This window comes from Zootoca vivipara, chromosome 2, assembly GCF_965207765.1.
Source record: "Zootoca vivipara chromosome 2, rZooViv2.hap1.1, whole genome shotgun sequence".
Lineage (NCBI taxonomy): Eukaryota > Metazoa > Chordata > Lepidosauria > Squamata > Lacertidae > Zootoca > Zootoca vivipara.
In genome coordinates, this window is record NC_142584.1 from 51,471,126 (window position 1) to 51,477,304 (window position 6,179).

General features: G+C 41.2%; 1 long non-coding RNA gene across 1 annotated transcript; it reads right to left on the reverse strand.

Annotated features, from left to right (window-relative positions):
- Positions 1-535: 535 nt before the first annotated feature.
- On the reverse strand, positions 536-3,887 carry LOC148686858 (uncharacterized). Its single transcript, XR_015948584.1, has 2 exons — positions 3,226-3,887; positions 536-683 (listed from the first exon to the last, which is right to left on the reverse strand). It is a non-coding gene; the product is annotated as an uncharacterized LOC148686858 (long non-coding RNA).
- Between the last annotated feature and the right edge of the window lie 2,292 nt (positions 3,888-6,179).

Here is a 6,179-nt window from a genome sequence, read left to right on the forward strand (position 1 = left end):
CTGTTCAAAATCTATGTTAAATTGAGAATGTTGTACAATAAACAGTGTTTGACACTGTTAGAGCAATACCATAACAATGCAGGCATTCTCTGGTGTCCCTTCCTCAGAGTGAGGTATGAACCCACATTTTGGAGAGCTCTGTAGGAGCACCACTGCTGCTGCTCCAGGCTGTTTTTCTGCAGCAACAAACACTGTTTAAAGTTAAACAGAATTTCCGGCAGTACCAAAACAGCAGCAACACTACAAGCTGGTTGGCTGGAGGGTAGACACAGAATTTGCCAGACCTCTCCCCACAAAAACCCCCCATAGGCAATTCCTAAATCAGGCACACACACACACACACACACACACACACACACACACACACTTGTAGTATGTGGCACTGCAAAGTAGCTAAGCATAGACTTAAAGGATTTAAATAAGGCTTAGAGGATTAGTTAGCAAATCCAGTGGTGCAGTAAAATAGAAAAAAAAAGGTTTATGGAGAGGTTATCAAAATCATAGTGCATTCACACATATAGACAAACAAACAGTGTTGGATGTGGCTCAGAAGCCAGCTTTATTTGTCTCGACATGGTAAAAAAAGGACAAGGTTCATTCTTGCACAATTGCAGGGTTTACCAGCCGTATATTCCATGCTTTAAAAAGAGGCCGACCTCCAGTCTCCATCATGCCTTGGGGACCTGTTGTTAGAGAAAATAAAAGAAGCATGAGCAAGAAAACATGTTCTTATGAAGCAATTCCCAAGGCAACCTGCAAATCTAGCTATCCCAGAAACTAGATCCCATTCTTTAACAGTGAAAGCCTTATCTGCAGTCTAGTAGATTATGATTATTTATTAAATCTATATACTGCACTTCATCTGAAGCTCAGGCAGTATACAACATAAACACAACCTAAAAACACAAAATACATAACATAACACAGAAGATGGAGCTCTTCTTCTTCTCCTTCTCCTTCTCCTTCTTCCTCTTCTTCTTCTTCTTCTTCTTCTCCTTCTTCCTCTTCTTCTTCTTCTTCTTCTTCTTCTTCTTCTTCTTCTTCTTCTTCTTCTTCTTCTTCTTCTTCTTTTGTGATCACTCAAAGCATGCACACTCAAAGCATGCACACGAAAGCTCATACCACAATAAAAACTTAGTTGGTCTTTAAAGTGCTACTGAAGGATTTTTTTTATTTTACGGTTTTAAAAGTGAGTCTGTAAGTGACTGTGGAGGCCAATTCTGGATCCACATATCCGTCCACAGTGGGAACATAGGTTTCTGGGTGGGAGTTGATCACGGTGTGGGTTTGCCAAAGGTGTCTTCCTCTTAGCATGTTTCTTCCTATTGTCCTGCGTTCGAGCGTCTTCAAAGTCCATGACACCTTTGGTAAAGGCTGTTCTCCAATTGGATCGCTCACAGGCCAGTGTTTCCCAGTTGTCAGTGTTTATACTACATTTTTTAAGATTTACCTTGAGAGAGTTTTTAAACCTCTTTTGTTCACCACCAGCATTACACTTTCCATTTTTAAGTTCGGAATAGAGTAGTTGCTTTGGAAGGCGATAATCAGGCATCTGCACAACATGACCAGCCCAACGAAGTTGATATTGAAGAATCATTGCTTCAACACTGGTGATCTTTGCTTCTTCCAGTACACTGGCATTAGTTTGCCTGTCTTCCCAAGTGATGTGTAAATTTTTTCGGAGACACCGTTGATGGAATCTTTCGAAGAGTTGGAGATGGTGTTTATAAGTTGTCCATGTTTCACAAGCATACAGTAGGGTTGGCAGTACAATAGCTTTGTAAACAAGCATTTTGGTTTCCCTGCGAATGTCCCAGTCCTCAAACACTCTGCACTTCAATTGGGAGAAAGCTGAACTCGCAGAGCTCAGGTGATGCTGGATTTCGGCATCAATGTCAGCCCTTGTGAAAGGATAACTGCCCAGGTAGGAGAAGTGATCAACATTTCCCAACGTTACACCATTGAGTTGGATTTGTGGCACCACAGAGGGGTTATTTTGTACTTGGTGCAGCACTTTGGTTTTTTTGGATGTTGAGTGATAGGCCAAGCTTTTCATAAGCTTCTGTGAAGACATTTAGGGTGGTTTGGAACTCATCCTCTGAGTGTGCACACACTATGTTGTCATCAGCATACTGAAGCTCTATGGCGGAAGTTACAGAAACCTTACTCTTTGCTCAACCTGCTCAGATTGAAGAGCTTTCCATCTGTTCGATATATGATTTCTACTCTGGTGGGGAGTTTTCCTTCAACAAAGTGTAGGATCATGGCAATGAAAATAATGAATAGAGTTGAGGCAATAACACAACACTGTTTAACACCTGATCCCACTGTGAATGGTTCACTTTGAGAGCCACTGTTATCTGTGATTGTTACTGTCATATTATCATGGAAGAGCCGAAGGATGTTCACAAATTTATCTGGGCAGCCAATTTTCAGAAGGACAGTCCACAGGGCATTGCAATTTACAGTGTCGAAGGCAGGTCAACAAACACCATATACAGGGGTTGGTTTTGATCCCTGCATTTTTCTTGAAGCTGCCGAGCAGTGAAAATCATGTCCAGTGTCCCCCTGGAAGGTCAAAAACCATTTTGGGATTCAGGAAGGGTAACCTCGAATAGTTAGGAGATGGTTTGCTAAGATCCTTGCAAGAATTTTGCTGGCCACAACTAATAAGGAGATGCCTCAATAGTTTCCGCAATCTGTTTTATCACCTTTTCCCAAGAGATTGATAATTTTGGCATCCCTAAAGTCTGCTGGGATCTCCTGTCTCTCCCATATTTTTCTGTTGAGCTTATGAAGTTGTTGTGTAAGTTCTATTTCACCCACTTTGAAGACTTCGGCAGGTATCCCATCAGGTCCGCTGGCTTTGTTGTTCTTCATTTGGTTAATAGCTGTACACACCTCTCCCAGATTTTGAGACAGAAGGTGGTGAACCACCACCCTGATTACACAGACCTACTTACTGGTATATGAAACACCACCTACTTCCCTCTTGGGTGTTTAGATTACACAGACCTATATCCACGGAGAAGCTGTGCTAGGGAGAGTCTCAGCCTGGACTAGAGAAGTGATGAATGATCTCATTCACCTGTGACTGGGAAATCTTTGGCTTAGTAAGAGGATTGACATTTCAAGCAGGGCTATCCAGGAAAGGAAGATGACAAGCAGCTTAAAACATTCCCTGAACAAAACAGATCAGAGAAAAAAAGACAGAAGTGTTCCTACCATTTGAAGCAGTCAGGAGCACATCAAAATGATCTGCTTTGCTAGCTTTTGCTGACTCCATCAACATAATTTGGGTCTTAGGGAAACGGAAGCTAGCAATGATATTGGCCAAACTGCAGCAATCAGGCTGGCTAAATTCCTTGTTCATGAAACATCAAATCTATGATTTAAGGTGAGGACTAGCTGCATGGGAAAACAAACAAACAAACAAACACGATATATTAGCTGGCCCTGAGAGATATAGCTATATTATTCTGTTGGCCTTGCTCTAAATTAAAAAAAAAGCAAGCAGCTATCTGTTAAAATTGACAGCATGTCCGCACCACAAAAGCACAGTACCCAGAAATGCATAGTAATCAAATGGTGGTGTATGTTTTTTTCAGCTATAGGCTTTCCAGCTGTCTTGAAGGCTCTCTTCTTAATAAACAGTGATTTTGCAAATTAAACTAGTGCCAGACATCCAATTAAACCCCAGTGACTGACATTTTTCAAAAATAGGCCAACCCTCTGGTGTAATAAAAACATAATGGCAAACTCTTGCTGCACAGTTAAATGGCAGTCCTTGCTAATAAACGAACTTGGTATGACCCTATTGAATTCCCAATACAATACTACAGGCTTACCGAAAAGTAAGTGGGTGGGATTTAAGGATTTAAGGGCTTGCTTTTCAGACCTCGTCATTTTAAATTGTGAACAGTGGGACAAAGGGGTTATTTTTTTACTTCTCTCAGTTCTGCAGTAATAATAATAGCCAAGCTTACTTTCTCCCACCATGGCTATTGCTGTTTGTAAAATGCTGAAGAAGTCAAAAGACCTCAAATGGTCTACAGAGGGCAGTTTCCAGGTTGGTATTAAGAAATTATAAACTCTCTCTTCAGTTAGTGATTCTGGTTGGCACCCACCCACTTCCTACATAAATTTGCCACAAATTATCTACTTCTGACAGCACAATGGTAGTTCATTTCAGTGTTTCCCTTAGCCCATTTGGAGGAAGATCCTGAAGTTTTTTATAGTTTTATTTATGCTTCATAGATGCCCAAATTAATATGTGCCAAAGAGGTTTATATTAAGGTAATCACTCATTATAGGTTTAATCATTTCACATTAATGGAGGCTAAGGACTCCACTATTGCCTGCCTGAGAAAGCTATGAATATAGCTCAAAAAAATCTTTAGAGATTAATATGGAGCTAAAACAAGTTATTAAACCCTAGCACAACAAAATAAACTTGCAAATCACAAGCCTTCAAAATAAATACTGTGGCAAATTTTGGGAGGGTGTTTTCACCCAAACTTAGTATGTTTCTGTATGTGCTGGAAGCATCCCAAAGTGGCTGGGGAAACCCAGCCAGTTGGGCGGAGTATAAATAATAAAATTAGTATTAATAATAATTATAGTATTCACAGCTGCCATGGGGAGGGAGATTGCATTTGATAATCAAAATGGACCAATCAAAATGACATGTATAGGCCCCCCAGGAAGGAATTCCCACATGCATCCATGGCTAATGCCATGTACACAAATGAAGGGGTGAAAGGTGGAGTATAAGCATTAAATGAATGAATAAAATGGGTTCTGCACACAGGTTTTGTAGAGAGATAAGTCTGCTTGCACATAGCCACAGTTAGCCAAAAATGCTGGTCATCTCAGGTAAGAACCTTCTTGGTGGCTGCTCACAGGCTCTGGATATCCCTGCCAAGGGAGGCCCAGCTAGCTCCATTTTTAACTCTTTTTCAGCAGGAAAAGAAACTTTCACTTAGAAAGGCTGTTGGACTATCAGCTCATTTCAATAAATTGTATTTTTTGGCTTTTACCTGTTGCTTTATTTCTTTATTGATGTTTAAGTGCCTTGTTCTTATGTTTTTATGTAGTATTTTAATGCAATTTGACTGCATTTTGTTATTCCGTACTGTGTTTGCACCAGGGGCGCGGACTTGGGCCTCAGGTTATGAGTGCCCAATGGTTCCTGTGATGCAACATGATGTCATGATGTCATGACATCACAGTGTATCAGCGGGGCGGTGGCTCTTCCAAGGCCTCATGGGGTCTCAGAGATTACACCCGAGACCTCTAACATGATTTCCAGTTTCTACTGGAAGTTGTGTTCGGAGCCCTGGCAGGGCCTCCGAGGTCATTTGGGAGGCCGGCCGTGTCAGGGCTGCGACATGACTTCTGGTAATTAGAAGTCGTGATGGACCTCAACGTTGTTTTTATGGGTGCTTAGCACCCAGGGCCTGCTAGACCTGGTGCCTGTGGTTTGCACTGCTGTTAGCTTCTTTCGCCAATTGGGGTAAAGGCAGAAATGACAATTGAGGAATGGCTGATTTGATGATGTTAGTGAAACTATCTGAAGATGAGGTTCACAGAATCATCAATTTGGGAAGTATAACGTTTTAAACATTTTGAGCACTTCCAAATGACCTGTTTATTGAGCATTTATTCCGATTTGTTGGTGGGGAGGTTAGATGATGTTGTGTCAAAGCCAGTGTTGCCCCTCACTTTCCAGTGTCTTTTCTCATTGCTTTTCCTCATCACAAAAAAATCTGATGCTTTAGGAAAGTGTGTTTGTTGCACAAGATCTTCCAAATCAACTAGAATTGCGCAACCTCCATTTGCTGGTATGTGAACCTCAAACAGTGACAGTCTGGAAGCACCCTTCATATCTGAAGACAGACTACATTTGGATTGATTTGAGGAGTAGAGGGCATGTTCTAAGAACATACATTATTACAAACTGCACTTTCAAGACCTAAAGGGCTCTGACTATAAATCATCTCCATTAGTAAATGCAGTGTCAGGTTCTCATGAATTCTGAACTATTCTAAGCTCCTGGCCTATTATACATTCATGTGCCTGGGAATAGTTGGGTAATTTTGATCAGGCAGATGAAGCTAGTCTCTCCTTTTGCCTGCAAGTCTCAAGCGGTGGTCTGGAAGTTAATCTACCATATCAAC